The following is a 19,852-nucleotide window of genomic DNA, read 5'->3' as shown; positions in this document are numbered from 1 at the left end:
ATCAAGATAGCCCGAGATGATATGGAAAAAACCATATTTGTAACCATGTGAGGGACATTCTGTTACGAAGTCATGCCTTTTAGGTTGAAAAATGCTGATGTCACTTACCAAAGAGCAATAATGACTCTCTTTCATGACATAATGCATAAATAAATAGAAGTATATATGGATGATATGATCGTAAAATATCGTGAAGGAGAAGATCATGTAATCAATCTCAAAAAGCTATTTGATAGGTTGAGAAAATTTTAGCTGAAGTTGAATCTTGCCAAATGTACATTCGATGCTAAATCAAAAAAATTATTGGGTTTTGTGATTAGCAAAAAAAGAATCAAAGTAGACCGGATAAGATACAAGCCATCCAGAACTTATTTCCTCCTCGTAGCCCAAAAAAAATGCGAAGTTTTCTAGGAAGATTAAACTATATTACTCGTTTTATCTCGTAACTCACCTACAAAGTGCAATCTTATTTTCAAGCTTCTTAGAAAACATGATCCAAAAAAATAGAATGATGAATGTCAAGAAGCTTTTGATAAGATAAAAAAATACTTGTCAAATCCACCTGTGTTGGTGTCATCAATCTCGAGGAAACCTTTGATTTTGTACTTAACAGTGCATGAAAATTCAATGGGATGTGTGCTGGGGCAAAGAGATGAAATTGACAAGAAAGAACGAGCAAATTTACTACTTGAGCAAGAAATTTACTGATTACGAGTCCAAGTATTCTCTATTAGAGAAGCTGTGTTGTGCATTGGTCTAGACAGCTTAAAGGCTCCGATAATACATACTTTATCATATCACTTAGCTTATAATAAAGTTGGATCCTATTAAATATATCTTTAAGAAGCCTTTATTGATGGGAGAAATAACGCAGTGATAAGTTATGCTGTCAGAATATTATATTATTTATGTGACTCAAAAAGCTATTAAAAGAAGTGTGATAGTTGAGTTTCTTGCTGATCGTGCAATTGAAGATTACGAGCTAATGAAATTAGATTTTTCTAATGAAGATGTGATGGCCATTGAAGAAAATGAACATGTTAGGAAATCTTGGATGATGTATTTTGATGGAGCTATTAATGCTTTAGGCCATGGTATTGGGGTAATTTTAATATTTCTCGATGACCATTATTATCTAATCATAGCCAGGTTGAATTTCAATTGCACAAATAATGTAGCTGAATACGAGGCTTGTGTTATGGGTCTATAAACATGATTGAAAAAAAGATCAAAATATTGGATGTGTTTGAAGATTCAGCTCTAATAATCTATCAGTTACGAAGAGAATGGGAAATAATAGATTTCAAGTTGATCCGATACCACAAATACATCTCTGAGTTAATCAAACAATTTGAAGAAGTTCAGTTTGAACATTTGCTTAGAGAGGAAAACCAAATTGCTGATGCATTAGCTACTCTAGCTGCAATGACTAAAATAGATGCAAATACTGAAATTCAACCCATCAAGCTGAATGTGAAGGATAAACCAACATATTGTTCAAATGTCAAAGAAGAAGTTGATGAGAGGTCATGATATCATGATATTATGCAATATATCAAAAACTAGAATACCCAGAACATGCAATAAAAAATGATAAAAAGACTATCAGAAGATTGGCTATGAGTTTTTTCTTAGATGAAGATGTCTTCTATAAAAAAGGTCGAGATCAAGTGCTCTTAAGATGTGTGAATGTAACTAAAACGAAGAGAATTATTGAAGAAGTGCATGATGAAGTTTGTGAGGCACATACCAATGGTCATATGATGACAAAGAAAATTATAAGGGCCTGTTACTATTGATTGACAATGGAGAGTAACTGTATTAATTATGCTAGAAGATGCTATAAGTGTCAGATCTATGCTGACAAGATCCACGTTCCTCCAACAACATTACATGTTTTGGCTCTTCCGTGGCCATTCTCAATGTGGGGCATGGATGTCATCGGTCTCATCACTCCAAAAGCTTCAAATGGGCATAGATTCATATTTATGATGATTGATTACTTCATAAAGTGGATAGAAGCTGCATCATATGCTAGTGAGACCCGATCTATGATATGCAAGTTCAAAAAAAAGAAAATAATATACAGATATGGGCTTTTAGAGATAATTATTTTTGATAATACCAAAAATTTGAATAGCAAAATAATGAATGAAGTGTACACTCAATTCAAAATGAATTATCGTAATTCGACACCATATCATCCAAAGATGAATGGGACAATGGAGGCTGCAAACAAAAATATCAAAAGAATCTTTAAAAAAATAACTGATACTTACAAAGATTGACATAAAAAGTTATCATTTGCTTTGATGCTTATAGAATATCAGTCCGAACATCTACTGGGGTTACCTCATTTTTTTTAGTACATGGAATAAAAGTTATGCTACCAGTCAAAGTAAAAATTTCCTTGCTGAGAGTCTTGATAGAGGTAGAGTTAGAGGAAGCAGAGTGGGTTCGAAATCGCTACGAGCAATTGAACCTCATTGAAGAAAAAAGACTTACAGTAGTTTGTCATGGTTAATTATATCAAAAGAGGATAATGAAAGCATATGATAAGAGAATCTGTCCTCGTCGCTTTAAGAAATGAGACTCAGTGCTGAAAATGATCTTTCCAAATCAACATGACAATCGAGAAAAATGGACACGAAATTGAGAAGGCTCGTATATGGTGAAAAAGGCATTTTCTGGTGGGGCATTGATTTTAACAGAGATGGATGGATGTGATTTACCTACTCTAATAAATTCAAATGCTTTAAAGAAATATTTTTCTTAAAAAAATAAAAATAAAACAAAAAAAACAAAAAAAAAATGAAAAAGAATGATGTATCTAAGCTGAAAACCTAAAAAAGATGACTTGGATGCGAAGGAGAAACATCATCTCATAACACAGGCGCAAGTGTAGTTTGACAAATTCTAAAGGATCAAAAAAGTCATCTGATTTAGTTTTAGAAAAAGAATCTGGGAATATTTTATTCATGATTATCTTATGATTATTATTCGGGCACCTTTGTTTTGACTCAAACACTTCACCATCTAATGAAATATGCTATCTTTCTTTTGGAATAACGCATATCCATTCATTTATTCTCATTTGATATTTCTTCACCTTACAAATAAAAGAAATGTGTGATTGCATTTTGTTTGTCTTGAAATTAAAATTATGAAAAGAAACACAAACACAAAAGATCTCAACATTACTTTTTTAAAAATTGACAAAAACAGATAAAAAAGGATGAGAAAAGCATGATAAGACATTGGTGTTGCAGACTGTTGAAGAAGAGAAATATTGTTAAGGAAGAATATAATGGTCAAATGTTAAGAACAGATTGGTTACATGACAATTGTAGAGGATTATAATAAAAGAAGCCAAAAAATGAAAGATTTTGAGAACCTTTTTACTACAATGAATAATTTTGATTGCATTACATGCATTGCATTTAAAGCACTCAGTACATGTAAAGGCTTTTTATTTCCTAATGAAAAATAAGATTTTGATATTCGAATGAAGATAATAATCAAATAGAAGATTTCAAAAGAGAAAAATTTACTTGTTCAAAGATGAGAACTTGGCTTGGATAACATATTGAATTTCTTTAAAGTTGTTGAGCCTCTGCTTAGAGGAGTTTTTTTTTCAAGATAAAATTTTAAAGTTGTTGAGCCTCTGCTGAGAGGAGTTTTTTCAAGATTAATTTTAAAAGTTGTTGAGTCTCTGCTGATAGAAGCTTTTTCAATATTAGCATTTTTAAAGTTGTTAAGCCTCTGTTTAGAGGAGCTTTTTCATATGAGATTTTTAAAGTTGTTGAGCCTCTGCTTAGAGGAGCTTTTCAAAATGAGAATTTTTAAAGTTATTGGGCCTCTGTTGAGAGGAGCCCTTTTCAAGATGAGAAATTTTAAAGTTGTTGAGCTTGTTGAGCCTCTACTGAGAGGAGTCTTTTTTCAAGATAGAATTTTAAAAGTTGTTGAGCCTCTGCTGAGAGGAGCCTTTTTCAGATATCAAATTTTCAAAAATTGTCGAGCCTCAAGTTAGATGAGCATTTTCGATTTGATGAGAAAAACTTTATGATTAGTTTACGTTTTAAAAAAAATCTCTTTGGACTCCGAACAAAATTATTGTCTTTGTCTTTGCTTTATTCCTGATCTTCAGCAATGTGCAAAGAGGGGCAGCTGTAGACACCAAATTTATCCAAATTTTAATTAAGTCTTGGTTTAAAAATTATCGGATATATTGGGTTTTTGGGTTGAGGCCCGATTGCAATTCAATTGGGCTTCAGGCTCGATTTTAATTCAACTAGGCTTCAAGCTCGATTTTAATTTAACTAGGCCAAAAGTGACTTTGATTGGGCCCGAAGTCCAATTTAGTTTTTAAGCCCAAAGCCTATTTACCATTTTATTTTATTAATTTATTAATTAAACAAAAATACAAAATACAAAAAGTATAAAAATACAAAATATAAATAAAAAAATAAAAAATAAAAAATGGGGCTGATGGCAGTGGTATCCTTCTGGTCACCCATACCCTGCAAATCTTATCTTGGCCATCATACCCTACCATTATCGAATAAGATAAAATAAATAAAAAGGGGTAAGAAGGCTCGTGCTTGCACCCCCATGTCGAGCCGTGTGCCACTTACTCAGGCACAGGGCATGGTCGGAGCTTTATAAATAGAGCTTATGGCCGAACCCAAACAAGACAGAAAGAGGATACACTGTAAAAAAAAAAAAAAGAAAAGCTTTCTGCTAGAAAAAAAATTAACACAATCCTCCCTGCATGGAGGAACCTAGCGTCGAGAGCTCTTTATGAACAAAAAAAGAGGAAAAGTCAGTAAAAAAAATTGAAAGTAAGAAATAATATAAAAAAAAATTTAGCTGAAACTTTGAAAGTCGATCTAGGCCATTTGGGACATTTTTAGGTGAAACCAAGCTCAGATCTGTGCTCAGGGGCCAAAGGGGAATTTTTTAAGAGTTTTTAGGATTTTTTGACGGTCGACGATCGACGACCATCGACAGTGATCGAAGGGACGAACAATGACTGATCGATCGTTCTAGAGAGAGATGGTTTGAAAGTGTAGAGAGAGAGGGGGAAGAGAATATGAGAGAAATTTTTTTTTTAAACTTTTATAGAAAGCTGTAACCAAAATGATGCTGTTTCATTAAAAGGTAAAAACGATATTGTTTTGAGTTGAATGATCTGTGCGTCAGCCTTTGACCTGACCCGAGGTTCGTGCATCCGATCTGACTACCCGCTTCACCTTTAACTTCTGTCCGGTCTGATTGAATCGAAATCGAACCATTGAACCCAATCCGAACCAACCTCAAATTGTTGAACCCGAGTCGGACCGACCTCAAATCGTTGAACGCGATCAGACCGCAAGACTGGTGTTGATCGGACCGTTGGTCGATCCGGTTCAGGTAAAATTTTTTTTTTATTTTTTTCAAATATTATTTGTTGTTATTTTAAATTTTGTTATTAATATTTATGCATGTTAAAATGTTTAAATTTACTAGAATAAATTTTGGTTGTTTTATAATATTAACAAATAAAAATAAAATAATGAAATATATAGAAAAAATTTGTGATAATTTTGTTATTTTAAAAATAATTCTTATAAAATAATACAAAAATATAATAAATAAGGAAAAATAAAATTTTATCCAATGATGAGATTCTAAAAGTATTTCGAATAGTGATGCTTTATGAAATCCCTAAGTGAGTAAGATTTTTTTAAAATATTACGAGTGTATTAGGATATTTATAGAAAAACTTTAATATAATAAAAAAAAATTTTCTTCAAAATTTAAATTAAGAATAAAAAAAATTAATAAAATATGTAAAAAAGAGAATAAAATATGTGCATCAACATGGTAACATTTTGTATTGCATGCAGACATAATTTTTTTACAAAAAGTAAATTTGAGCCTTCAAGGATGGGATTCTAAGGTATTCCGAAAAGCAACGTCTAAAAAATCTGTAGGTGAGAAAATGTTCTTCTAATGTTATCAACGTACTGGAACACTTTAAGAATTATTTCAATAAAAAGGTTTTAATTTATTTTTCTCGAATAAAAATGAAACAATAAATAATAAATAAAAAAATCAAGAAAATTATTTTTCAAACACTGAAAATGGGACTGTTTTTTTATCAAAATCAAAGGACAACACATAGTTAATTAGTACCATTTTAAACGGGCACTGTGAGGATGCTAATCATTTCCCACGCGTAATTGACTCTCGAATCCAAACTATTATGCAGACCATAAAACTATCCTTTTAATTAATTTTAAGATTTCATTAAAAAGATTTATTTTAATAGGTGGTCAATTGCACATAATAAAAAAATATTAGTGACAATTCTATTTTTCGTTCTTTTATTTTTGTTTCAAAATTTATCGGACAGCTCCAAAACCGTTACGACACAAATCACCAGTTTTCTTGTTTCGACCTCCCAAGAGGTATAAATTTAAACCCCCCGCCCCCCCCCCCCCCCCTCTTTGCTCTTTGACTCTGTTCTTCTTTTCTCATTTCTAGTTTTGATTAAAGGGTTAGTTTCCATCTAACTACTAGTTTCACAAGTATATGATAAACTACAGTAAAAATTCCGGTTTAATCGATTACGGTGTAACAAAAATCCTGTAAAAAATATTTGTACCTCCATTATGAAGCATATTCTAGAAAGATTATGGAGATTCGTGATAGATGTGCAAATGTTCATTTTTATGAGTAATATCCCTGGTGTGCAATCATATTCAGTTGGTCGGAATCCTCTTGGCAGCAAAACTACAAAATTGACAGCACATGCAATGCTAGTGTGACTGCAAAAACTTAATCTAATTTCATTTCCATGGATTTAAAAAACCATGATGCATCACGGACATTCAAGTATGAGATTTAATAAGATAAACTATAGATTGTATATGCTGGAATCTGATTCGAATATAATATTTTTTTTATTTGATATGAATAATTGTTAGTATAAACATTTGGATGAAACAAATAATTGAAAATTACTACCACACCAGTAAACATTGTACTAAATCCTTAAGTCTATAACAACATTGTGCTACATTTGTTTGTCAAATAGTTTTTTTTTTTTTTTTGTGCAATTGGGCATCTAGAAAACGATCCCAAAATGAAAGTGTTGATAATCATGGAGAGAGAGTGTGTAAGAGGTAAAAGTGGGACTATTTTTTATTGAATAAAATAATGTTTTTTTTTTTGCTTCACTGAGCCTGCAGCCCCTGCGGCTGTCGAATGAGGGAGGGGTAGAAGGAAGTGGGAAGAAGTAAGAATTATTATTAAAATGTTTGTTTTGGTTTATCTTTTTGGCCAATTTTGTTTTGGTATGTTGGATTGATAATATATAGTAAGATAGAAAAGCATTATAAATGGGATGTGGGGGATAGAAGATAAGGTTGTGCAACTGTGATAATGCAAAGTAAAAGAAACCAACCCAACAACATGATCTTTCTCCGCTGGATTCTTTTTATCCAATCGAAGCTCTTCTTGCAGAGAACATGTCTCTTTATTCTTGTCTTTCTCATTATAAAATAAAAAATTATTATCAAACATTTTATTATTTATTATATTAATGTCTACTTTTTTCTCTGCTTCGGATTAATTTGTCAATCTCATCAGTTGCTTTGAAATCAAGGTGCTGAAGGGTTTTCTGTGTTTTTTATTGGTTTGCAGAAGAAAAAAAAGAACAGGCAACACCCAACAACATGTAATAGTATTTCCAATGATACATACTTAGATACATTTCCAATGATATCAGGAAATTTTTCCAACAAAAACTTTTATCAGGTATGAAAATGTTTTTAAGTTAGGTTTTGCTTCTGCATGCAAATAATCAATTAACAAATCAAAAGAAAGTTATATTTGAAGAATGTAATCTAAAACATACAATTCGAGCAAAACCGCTTAGCTGTGAAATAATATATTCATGCGTGGTTTCAAAGGTACGTGCATGGATTTCTCAAACCACTGCTCAGAATTTTAAACCCATTTGTCATACCGAGCTGATCTACTGCTTAATTATTTGGCAAAGGAAAAATAACTAGGCTGCCAAGCCAATTAATTCATTGTTGTCTCTTACAAAAATGGCAAAATCAAATCTTCGTCGTTTGTTTTTTTTTTTTTTGGGGGGGGTGGGGGGGTTGGCTGTTAAGTGTTAACCCTCATAATTCACTCCCCACGGCTAGCAACTTTCCTTATCGACGTCTACATCATATCCTTTTATGTCCACCGACCGTCCCTACAGCTAGGGATGACAAGAATCTTAAAACCAAAATACGAAAATAAAAAAAAAAAATTGTGGGTTAAATTGGAAACAAAATTGCAGTTTAAAAATACGAAAATGAGTTGGAACTATATAAATTTAAATTTTAAATTTATTGAATGTTATATCTTTTTAAAAATGATTATACGAATAATTGAACTTAGGTTGAAAAAAAAAAAATAGACCGTAAGCTGTAAGCAACCAGAAAGAAACCCTTGCACCATTAAGTTCAAGGAGGTAAGATATATTCGTTGTCTGCATTTTTTCCCGTCATTATCTTATCTTTCCATGGATTACAAATGTGGGTTTGAATGGAAATTTTCAACTTTTTCTTTTTTCTGAATAAAAAAATTATCAACTTGGTAGAAAAACATGTTAAGATTTGTGCAGAGAAAGCTGTACCAAACTCAAGAAAACACCGAGCTCTAAGCTGTACAGCACATCGAAAAAATATATATATATACAGGGAAACAACAAATACAAAAGCTTTTCCAATTTGTTATAGCACATTGGGGTATCATCATCGTATTTTTTTATGTACCTTTAGGTACATCTTCTATGACAAAAAAATGTTTTCTATTGAACAAGTTATAATACAAATAATTTCATTTCTTAATGAAAAAAATAACAAATACTATATATACTTGAGTACCCTTTTTAATTTAATGATCATATCACGAAATTCTCTTTGTTTTGTAAGAACATTATATGTTTTTTTTTTTGAAAAAATAGTTTAAAAAGATAAAATCATGAGAGCAAGTCAGTTTAATTTTCATAGTAAACAATATTTTATAATAGATGCAATTCAATAATTCTTATATTATCAATATTAATCCATTGCATCAATAAAAATTAAAATTTAACTTAAACTTTTTTTAATTTATATAAAATTAAAATAAAACACTAATGAAAACAATATTTTATAAATAAAAAATAAAGGTTAATGATTTTTTTTATTCAGACATAAGATATATCATTAATTTAAAATTAATTAATTTGATTTAACACGAAATTTTATATAAATCAAAATGCAAACACTCAAAATTTTCAACGTGAAAAACTTATCTACTGTGAGACATGAATCTCACAACATTCAAATGCTACCTCTGGTGAATTCGTTATTGGCAGCTCGCAAAAGCAAACACCCATTTTGTATTTTTTATTTGGAAAAATATACACTGTTAATTTAAAATTGATTGATTTAAATTAATACGAAACCCACCGTGAAAATCTCGACATGTACACATTCAAACTTTCCGAATTGGGAAGTCAGGATAATGATTTTAAGAGCTTAAGTAGAGCGGATGAGGCAAATCCAGCACATGAAGCAGGTTGGCGTCAGAAACCTGATCCATCTTGAAAAGCGTTCCCCTTCTCAACGGAGGAGAGTGATAAAGGAATGAAAGGAAGGGGTTGGTTTAGGGCTGTCTCAGAGAAATTCAAGATAAATGGGCAACATGTAGAATAATACAATAAGGGTGCAGCCCCACCACTTGACCCTCGCCACCTGGGCATCTCGAATGTATCCCCATGGCACCCAGTTTCCCACACCGCCAAAACAAAAAAAAAAAAAAAAAAAAAACTCATTTATAAAGTCATCTGGTGCGATTTGGGACCGCCGCCATGTTAGTGCGGGGATTTTTGGTTTTGGTTAATTTTAATTTCAAAGAAAAAAAGAAAGTTAATTTTAAGGCGTTTTTAAATTTTAAATTTTTAAGTTTTTTTTAATGATATAGTTATGACATTTTTAAATTTTGTTTGAATTTAATTTTTTTATAAAATTTTAAGGACGTATTGTCATAAATTAATACGGTGCATTCTGATTTTATTTTTAAAATATTTTTTCAAGAATTAAATCTTTAATGATAAAGAACTTTTTTCCTTTTTAATTTAATTGAAATTTATGAAATTTATTTTTTTAAGATTTAATATATATATATATATATGTATATGTGACTTTCAATAGCGAAATAATGATTCATGCATGCACCATTCAAAGCCACTTATTGTATTCACTGGAAGTAGAGTTGTTAGATATGAACCCTTCAAATATTGATGGACCCACAAATTTTCTCATCAAACCTCATTGGAGCTTTTGAGGATATTTGCAATTTTTTTTTCTTTTTTTTTTTTTATTTTGTTTGGTAGGAAAGAAAATAGTCCTTTTTCAATCTTCATTATTGGCTTTACAAAAGCGACTTATTCAGATTTCCTACACTGTATCGTTTTGTTTCTGTTTTGTAGTTCATTTTATACAACTTGTTGATGATGGCTACCCAAAAAAATATTACAGTATTTGACAATTCATTTATATGTTACTAATATAGGATTATTCCTCCTCAATAAGAGAGACTTCCGAGAAGAATTTACGGTTTGAATTCAAATCAAATTAAAAACCTAGGAAAAGATAATTTTTTATGAATTCATTAAATTAATATAAAAGTTTATTTGAATTGATTTGAAAAAATTATTAATTGCAACAAAAAATAAGATTATTCCTCTTAACAATAAATTCATCAATAAGTTCATCGTGTTTATTAAATTCATATTTTTTTTATAAAAAAAAATTTGAAGTAGATAAATTGTTTAATTTTTCAAGAGATAAAATATGTCGTATCTGACAATATAAGATAAGTGATTATAAATCGTGCATTTCAAATAATCTCAACAAATAGTTATCAACAAGACTCCAATCTAAAAGCTCTTTATCGAAAAAAATAAACTTTAATCAATTGAACCAAATACTTATTAGTATTAACTTTAGATTTTACCATATATAATAGAGTCTAGAAAACATGAAATATTTTTTTAATATACAGAAAATGGTTAATTTTTAGTTGTCCAGATAAAATGTGTCAATTAGGGCATGCTTCATGATGTATTTCAGTGTTGCAATCATAATAAGTAGCCCATATTGTTCCAAAAATAAAAGAAAACAAACAAATTAATGACACAGGGAAAACAAACAAAAGTTCAACAACTTTGTGAAATTTTAATAATTATAATAATATTATTACGAAAAAGGATTTTAATATATTTATATAATATCCAGACACTTGTTATATAAACATATATCACTATTTTATTCCTTTTTTTTTACCTTCTCTCAGTACACTTTGTAGTTTGTGAATAAGTTGTATCTATTACTTTTCCTTAATTCACTGTCACTGCACATTCTGATAATACTCCTAGTCTTACATTCTTCTCTTATATCTTCCCCATCCCTCATTCTATCAGTTTTCTCTCACTTCTAGCTCTGCTTTATATACTTACTCAGTTTTTTCCTCTTCCTTCTGATCATATATAACTGAGAGAGAAAGTGAAAGAAAGAAGAAAAATAGCCATGGAAATTGACCAGTTAAAGTCTGCAACAGATCAAGATGAGATGGAGATGATGATGATGGTGCAGATGGACAAGATCCCCGAATTCTACGGTACCTACAACGATGTCGTAGAATTGGCTCCAGCTGAGCTTGCTGGTGCAAGCAATGGTTCCAATAATGGCATCAGTGCCATGACACATTTTGTTCAAAACCCACAGGTTGGTTCACCCCCATTCATAAACCTCCCAAATACTATTCCGTTCACTGGTTCAACCCCGGTTCAGGAGCCAGGAGCTCCAGGTTTCTTGTCTAGCCCTGGCAGTGTAAGATGGAGAGGAACTGCAGGGGAATTATTAGTTTCAAATGCTTTTTCTACACCTTCCCAGAAGAAGAATTCAATGGCTGCAATGAGGGAGATGATCTTCCGAATTGCAGCCATGCAACCAATTCATATAGACCCTGAATCTGTTAAGCCACCAAAGAGAAGGAATGTAAAGATATCGAAGGATCCTCAAAGTGTGGCAGCAAGGCACCGGAGAGAGAGGATAAGTGAGAGAATAAGGACACTTCAAAGACTTGTCCCTGGAGGAACCAAAATGGACACTGCATCAATGTTAGACGAGGCAATTCACTATGTCAAATTTTTGAAGAGTCAGGTTCAGTCATTGGAGAGAGCCGCCGCTAACAGGCCAACTGGGATAGGGTTCCCTGTGGCAATGTCAAATGGGAGCTTCCTTCCAATGGGAAAGGCATATCAAACTACTCAAAACCTTCAGGAATTTGGAGATGCTTAGAAGATAGCTCAATAAAACAAGAGTCGTAGTATGAACTCATTTTTCTAGTGAATCTGTTGAGAGTTATTCGAATGTAAAAAAACTAAAAACCAGATAATCATGATCATTGATCATCATCATCATCATCATCATTGTTAATTCTCTTGATGTTTAGGCCATGTAATCCATGTTGTATTGCTATCAAATTCAAATCCATGAATAGAAAGCCCAGCTGTTCAAAGAACATTTAATCAAAAGTTCTTAATAGAATACATATTTTCCATGCATCTCTCTCTCATATAAATTTGTAAAATTGATGCCCATTGGCTACCTATCTTATAAGCATCCATAGCTATTAGAAATGCATAATTCTCTCCAGCAAAACAAAGAAGAAAAAGCAAACAACGGGACCAAAACTGCCGAATCCTAGACAAAAATAAAGAGCAACGACAGTTGCACATTGGCGAAGAGTTTCAGGTTAAGGTCATTGGAAACCAAAAACAATTATCTTTGTGGAGTTGACAGGCTATGCGAAAGACTATATCTTTGTGTACGATGTCTGCTATGAAAAATCTTGAGCTATACAAAAATTGAGACCTTAATTTGGCTTCGGTGGCGTGAAAATTCCAGGCTATTGACGTAATTTATGGACACACACCCAAGAATATACAGTCTTCTAGTAATTAATTTGTAACACGTGCTGACATATCACACGTGTCAAAATGAAAATTTCAAGGAACCAAATCGTTTATGAACTTCCAAGTCATTTTCGGGGGTAAAGAGAGAGTTGGTTGGATGAGAAATGCGTGGGGAAATCCACGTGAAAGACTGACAACGCGGTGGGGCTTATAATAATAGTAATAATATTTATATAATAGAAAGAAATGTGGCAAATTGATGACATGGTTTTCCCTCAACACCTCTTCACGTGATACTCAAATCTACTAGGTCAACTAGCTCTCCTACGTGTCTCTCCACGTTGGACCCCTTCCTTCCTAATTAACTAACTCCTCACAATTAATTTCCCCCGTCCCCTTTCAAATCTTACTTCGTTCCTCCACAATTTAATTCTCTAAATTGTACTCGAGAATCATAAAACAGGATTTATGTTTAAGGGAGTGAGAAAATGGGAGAGGTTCAAATAAATTAAATGTTTATTTGAATTCAATCATATTTTTAATATGATATGATTGAATTTATCATATTATTAATTAAATTTAAATATTAATTATAATAAAATTTATTTAATATAAATTTTTTATTAAAACTTTTTTAAATCATAATTATAATTATTATAATTATTTTTTTAATCTTATCACATATGATCTCACAACTCGGGAGCTTAAAACGTCATTTTCTTAACATGAGATTTTGGTAATCGGTAGTACAGTGAAAGTGGTGCATAAAAGAAAAAGGATGTCAACTTTGTTGTGGACTGGGCTTTTAACGCATCAGAACATTGTCTGGAATTGTGGACGACTGGCCCTCTCAGCGTTTTAACCATCTAGACAAATCTTTTAATGCTAATAAACCAACCAGGGCTTTACAATTTTCATCTTAACTTCGATGATATAGTCAAACACACCTCCCACAGCTTTTCTTTTTTTTTTTGGGGGGGGGGGGGGGGGGGGGGGGGTGGAGGTGGGGTTGGGTTTAGTTTTGAAACAGAAAACTAGTTTTGGAAGCATAAGAAACCAAAGGCAACACTGCCCAATGTTAGCCAGGATGATGTTAAAAGAGTAGGTTGCCTCCCCATGCAAGACCGAATTAGAGAAATGCTAATGTTTCCAGCATCATTCATGCCTCATCAGAAGCCATTTATTCCTCCTTACCCCGAATCCAAATCCAATCTAACTCAATCTAGGAGATATAAAACAAAAATTAAAATAAAATAACTGAAGAAAAAGAAAGCTAAGGGGCGGGAACAGATATATAATATTAAGAAATGGTCAAACATGTTTATCTGAAAACCCATGTGCGATATCCCACCAAGGTCCAACATTAGCACATCGAGTGATTACCTCATTTCAGCCAAGGGGAGCCCCCTTGTCCTGAAAATTCAAGGCATAAACCCATCCAATCCCTAGCTGCCACTGTATGTTTGAAGACAATGCATTTAATATCCTGAAATATCTTATGGGACGAAAGATGCATGAAAAAAAAAATGATACTATATGGATTCAAGATTGCAGAAATGGGAATTTTGAAGCAAGTTCAAGTAAGGTTGTTCTGAGGATGGAAGAAAGTGACCATTAGAAAAGAACAACCACTTGTCATACCAATATCTTTGCTTAGCAAACACTGTATTATAGTTTTTGGTCTCAAACTTAATGTTTTGTTTCTGATACGGTATGATGTAGTTTTATTTATGAGCCATGAATTTTATAGAATGATTCATGTTCATGTGCGACCATTGGCTTAGCATTCTCCCATATATGAATAATTGATTTCTACATCAAGAGCATATATATCAATATCACAATCAATATGAGACCAAAATGGAAAATGTTCTGATACCAATTATAATAGTAAAGTACCAAGTATTAATGACTTTAGCATGATTTTAAGCTGTCATCACTCGTCACCACAAGTGGTTCAAATTTACGGTCATAGACACGCTAATTTGTTTGGGTTCTATTTAGATTAATTTTATTAAAAGATAAAAATAATAAAAAATAAGTTGTTGAATTTATATGAAATTGTTTGAATTGAATTTGAGTTGAGATTCAAAGGAAATTAGGATTCTTTTCTGAATTGGGGTTCTTTAGATTATTCCCTATAAATACAGACCTTAAGTAGACCTCAAGAAACACACAGATCACACAAAAAAATAAAGAGAAAAATACATACAAGAAGGTAAAAAAAAATACGACAGAGGGCAGGGAGATCAATAACATCAAAAAAAAATTTTGAGGATTTTTTTTTTAAATCTGAAAATTTCTCAGATTTTGACAAGTTTTTTTAGTTTTCAGTGAATTTTTCAATATCGGTTGAATTTTTTGGTAGGTTTTCAAGAATCCGATTGAAGATTTCGACGAAGTTTAAATTTTTTAATGAATTTTCAGCGAACCAACCTAGATTCCAATGAAAATTTCCAAAATTCAATGAAGATTCTACCAGAGTTCTTCAGGTTTAGAGAGAGAAGGAAAGAAAAGAAAAGAGGAGAGAGAAAGGGAAAGAAAAATCTAACAAAAAAAAAAGAATTTAGCTTTTTATACTGTTGTCAAACGATATCGTTTTGGGCATTTAAGAAACCCAAGATCCGCTTGTTTCCACTCTAGCCAACGCAACCTGAGTGCAACCCGTTCCGCTAACTCGTGTCCTAACCAAACTCTTCAATCGAGCCGAGTCGAATCGAGTTTTAGAGTCGTTTTTTGTGCCTGAAGCTAAACTTCCCTGAGCCACTCCAGCCAAGCCATTTCTTTTTTAGTTTTTTTTTTAATTAATTAATTAATTTATTTATGTATTTGGTGGTATTTTTACATGATTAAATTTTAAGAAAAATAAAAAAATAAAAAAAATATTTTTTAAGAATAAATACTAATTATCCAATTATGAAATTTAAAAAAAATTTAAATGGTAAATTTTTATAAAATTCCTATGTGAGAAATTTTTTCTAAATTTACCCAAACAGTAGAATAATTTAGATAAAATTTCAATAACAATAATTAATATTTATTTTCAAACAAAAAAAAGAGAAAAAATAATAATAAGTTAAAATTAAAATTTTTTGTTGAAAATATTTGACAATTATCAAATGATGAGATTATTAGAAATTTTAAATGGTAAATTCTTAAGAAATCTCTAAGTGAGAAATTTTTTTAAATTTGTCCCAAATTGTGGAAGAATTTAAATGAAATTTAAATGAAAAAAAATTCATATTATTTTCTTTCCAGAAATAAAAAAAAATTCTAAATAGGCTCAAAATAGTAAAAAATTTAGAAATTAAAAAAAAAAGATATTTCTAATTTGGTCCAAATGGTGAAATAATTACATATATTTTCAACAAAAATCAAAATAAAAAAAATAATTAAACTTTTTTCCTACGACGAAGCCTCTTTAAGAAAATGAATGAGATTCTTGAATACTCTTGAGGTGAAAAAATATTTTTAAGAACTATATCAGATTGATGAAGAATCTTAAGAATTATTTTCAACATTCAACATTAAAGATTAAAACCATTAAAATCAAGACCTTAAGATAATTTAAAATAAAATGGTATAATTCTTTAGATAGGCATATGAGGGTGCTATAACCTTCGTTACATGTAATCGAACTCCCCGAACCTAGTTCTGATTAGTAGACTATAATCTATTTTTTGAAGGACCCTTAGTTAAGCTTAGGAGTTCCTTAAAAAGATATATTTATTAGGTGATCAATCACACCTAGTTAAAAAAGATTTGTGGCGACTCCATTTGTTAAGTCTAGTTATAAATTTTCAGATGATCTATATGTTATGACAGTTTGACGATTCCACTGAGGACATGCTAGAGAGTCAGGCCATAATATGTTGATTTTATCCTATCTTTTAATCTAATGGTTTTAAATTGTAATTATTTATTTACTAACATTTTTTTTGTCTCTTATTTGATTTATGGGGTTGTTGACAATTTTATATTTGTTCACATACACTATCACATACATTCGTATTATATGAGCTTTATACCCGGACTCCATCCCTTTTAGGAGGGAGTAAAGTACTTACACTCTCATAAAATAATAATATCCGCAATGACTAGTTAAATACTCTTACTTAAATTAAATCTTTTTCGTCGGTAACCTGTGATGGGTGAGAATTGGACTGCCTTACTAGTCTGTGATGAACAATGATGTAAGAAACAATTTGAAAACCTTTAGTGGTCAAAGTCACCTAACCCTGCATATAGTTTACACTTAAGAGGTCAGCCTTAAGATAAAGCTATTCTTACTTGTTGAAAGATGTAATTCAAAGTTATGACACAAGAAGGAAAAATTCGTGTGATATATTGATTATCTAACCATTTTGTTTGCTTGATTTTTTGCATTTGCATCATTTCAATATCATTTAATTTCATGCATCATTTTCATTATCATATTTAACATTGTCATTTGCATCATTCTCATATAGGAAATATTTACCACATATCAGTTATTGATAAATCATATTTGACACCTACATCTATGGAAAGCCAAATACAATCAAAGTTTACATCAATTTGTTGTGAATCTCCCCATTAATTGAAAATCAAGTCAGAGAAAGGTTAAAGAAAACATGGTAATTGCTTGCCTGAAGGTTTTATCTCATCATTGCCTAAGAGAGTTCATCTTGATCTCCAACAAAATGACCTAGCTGACTTAAAAATGTTTGGGGATGAATATAGAGACATAGCTTCACTGCTTCAAGTGGATATGGATAATAATTTGATTAGGGTTATACTTTAGTTTTGGGATCCTTCTTATAGGTGTTTCGCCTTTAATGAAATAGATATGGTACCCATAATTAAAGAGTACATGGCCCTACTCCATTTTTATTTGTTAAACTCAAACAAGATTTATTGGTTAATTAAGGTGGGTTATCATAAAAAGCTTATGCAAATGCTTGAACTTAGCTTACCTTAAGTTAATGCATGTGTTAAGATAAAAAGTGAAGGTAAGGCTATCTTGTAGAGCTTTTTACGAGACTTTATCTAAGGGCATTTGGATAATGACGGGAGTTAGTGCCAATGGGTATAATGATTGATGATCTTTCCAAAGGTCATTGGATATGTGGATGTTATAGTAATAGACTTTGTTGATCAGTTAGCATACAAAGTCAATGCAGCACCAACCATTATAGTAGAAACCATTCGTGCATTGAATTTTTATCGTAGAAATGGTAAAAATTGATTTAATAGGTGTTTACAACTACTTTATGTGTGGATGAAGAGTCATATTGAGTGTAAAGAAAGCTAGTTTCGTAAACTATACCTTCACTCTAGCATTCCAATCAAGGAATTTTGTTGTAACACATGGTCTAAAGTAAAGTAGAAAAAAGAATGGATTTCTTATTTTCGTGCACTTAATAGCCAAAGAATAATCTAGAAAGCACATTGGATGCATCATGATACAATGTTATATCATTATGGGAATCAACCTTCATGTTTTTATTGGGCCTATGGGGTGCTATTACTTATGCCCAAACTTTGATAAAAAAACAGTCCAATTACGAGTAATTTATTCTAGAACCTATGGACTTAACCAATGAAAAAAAATTTCATTAAAAAAGAGGCATATAAAATTATCGAAATGATCAAAAAGATATGAAAACAAACCATTAAGGTTAACTAAGAGAAGCTTACTTATGATGTTACCTCAGAATATATTATATGGCATATAAGAAGGGGCAAGGATATTGTGTTTCCTCGAGAAGAAATATTTGACCATTCTCCATAATTGATTTCTCAAAATCCCTTACTTAAGATGGAAATGATAAAAAAAAAACTCTAAATTAAGAATGATGAGCTGAAGCAAGAAAATAAGTGACTGAAGATATAAATGAAAGAAAGTTTAAAGCTACAAGAACAAAAAATTCAGAGCCTCAATGAGCAAAAAGACCAGTGAAAAGCTTTATTCCATGATCTAAATAAGACACATTCATCAATCACACCCGAGCTTGCTTGACTTTTAAAAAAAAATGAATTATTGAAAGCAAAGGTTAAAGAAAGACAAAAAGCCATTGCTAAGGCACACAGACATAGCCAAATGCTACAATGGATACTGGACCAGTGCACAACATAGGTAGAAGCCTTGTCTAATGAATGTAAGAAACAAGTTAAACAGAGTGAGCTATGAAAGGACATGTGCACAGAAAAATAAAAACATCTAAGGTATTTGTTCGATCAGCTATGCATTGTTGTAGATAAGGCATCAAAAATGAAAGAAAAAGTGAAAGATTTAAAGGCCATGGTGTAACTAGTAAGAGCTCATAAGCGACAATTACTTGACTTCATAGATGAGGTATAAGATCATTACCAGCAACCTAGGAAATTTATAAAGAAGTGTTAAAGTAATGATGATGTTTAGGACTTTAAAATATTACTTTGTCTTTGTTAAGATGTAGTTTTAAAATTTTATTAAATAAAGTTTCAAATTGAGATTTCTTTTATCAATGATAGTTATATGGAAAATATTAGTACATTCCATTCATGCATTATCATACCAAACATAAAGCATAACATTTTTTATAATGTAATTATGGTACTCAAGATTCAAGGATAGCTCAATCAAGTAAAAACTTTATACAATCAACTCATCAATACAATACAAGAGCGCGACCCAGACATATAGAATAAAAAAATTTCAATCATCTTGAGAGGATAAATAAAGCTCAAAAGAAGCTTGAAGGATAGTTGAGTAAGATTTTTGATGCTTTGAACAAGTTAAATAAGGGGAAAGAGATAGAAAAAAATACTAGCCAATAGGATCATCCATCACAAAAGGTGACTGATCTTTTGAATCTT

At 31.3% G+C, this 19,852-nt stretch overlaps 1 pseudogene; it reads left to right on the top strand.

The window, feature by feature from the left end:
• The first annotated feature begins 11,183 nt into the window (after positions 1 to 11,183).
• On the top strand, positions 11,184 to 13,035 carry LOC111301125 (transcription factor HEC2 pseudogene; annotated as a pseudogene).
• Positions 13,036 to 19,852: the final 6,817 nt, after the last annotated feature.

Source organism: Durio zibethinus, chromosome 3 (genome assembly GCF_047325235.1).
Source record: "Durio zibethinus cultivar Kanyao isolate XHJ-2024 chromosome 3, ASM4732523v1, whole genome shotgun sequence".
In the NCBI taxonomy this organism is placed as follows: Eukaryota; Viridiplantae; Streptophyta; class Magnoliopsida; order Malvales; family Malvaceae; genus Durio; species Durio zibethinus.
Note: the sequence above shows the minus strand (reverse complement) of the source record. Positions and strands in the feature narration are given on the sequence as shown.